The 1,083-nt window shown below is 31.6% G+C and overlaps 1 non-coding gene across 1 annotated transcript; it reads left to right on the plus strand.

Moving 5' to 3' along the window:
* Nucleotides 1-685: 685 nt before the first annotated feature.
* Nucleotides 686-802, plus strand: LOC143537174 (U5 spliceosomal RNA). The gene has a single exon (XR_013136002.1). It is a non-coding gene; the product is annotated as a U5 spliceosomal RNA (small nuclear RNA).
* Nucleotides 803-1,083: the final 281 nt, after the last annotated feature.

Consider the following 1,083-nt stretch of genomic DNA (forward strand, 5'->3'; position numbering starts at 1 on the left):
ACCTTCATAGTTGGCGGTTGACATAGTTGACATACCTTCCAATAAGTCTTATGTTAAAAAGAAATAAAAGGTAATATACTTTCCAAATTATTAAAAATTTAACTTAAAACAAACTAACGTACATAAACGAAAACAAAAGTGGTGTTTGTTTGTGCTTGTTTTCTTAACTAATAGACCGTCCATTAGTTATACGAACGGTTTGTTCACAACAATAATCAAACCAACCAAAGATGTAATCAAACCAACCAAAGATGTGTAACGTGTTTAAGCGAGATCTTAAGGCCAAGGTTGGGACCCTATACCTAATGGCCGTAGACAATATTTCTCATATACATTGTATGATCTTAATAAAAAAAAATGGTGAATCAAACATCTAATTCGGGTTTTATCAAAGAATTGCCAGAACAAATTTTTAGAGAGACCCTTCTTATTAACTGATTTTTTTGGTTCAAAGTTATAGTTATTTATGTTGAAGTTTGTATTGGCATAAATGCTTATAGAATCACACACAAAAGGAAGGTCTGTCATTACACTTTTTTGAGGACAGAGATTATGTAAATTATAACGTACGTCCAACAGAAGTAACAAATATGAATTTAATTGGGCAGAAAATATAATATGAAACCTTTTAAATAATACGGATATGTGGAGTCCAACCATCCCACATGGTTGTTGAAAGGCACGTTGCCACGTAGTGGGCACAAATCGAACTATTCTATCACCTTTTACTAAAGAATTTCATGTGTTTGTTGCTTAAAGTGGTATACACTTATTTTTGGAGACCCTTCTATTATTGAAGGGCTCCAACCAACATCTTAAGTTAAAGCTTTTTCTGATAAACTCTTGTTGATGGACTTCAACCATCATATTAATTTAAAGCTCTTTTCTGATAAACTATGTTCACATCTAGATCTTAACTTAGGTAACTATTTAACTAAATGATTCTATGTAAATCATATACAAAGTTACAAATAATTCAAAAAAACGAGATGGTTAAATTCAATTAACAAGAAACTTGTTTTGCTTAAAAGTATTTTAAAAACTTGAGCTGCATGACAAGCTTTGACCCCCTCTGCTAGCAAG

This window comes from Bidens hawaiensis, unplaced genomic scaffold, assembly GCF_021521415.1.
Source record: "Bidens hawaiensis isolate Kalapana, Puna unplaced genomic scaffold, B.hawaiensis_p1.1 tig00011150_1, whole genome shotgun sequence".
NCBI lineage: Eukaryota > Viridiplantae > Streptophyta > Magnoliopsida > Asterales > Asteraceae > Bidens > Bidens hawaiensis.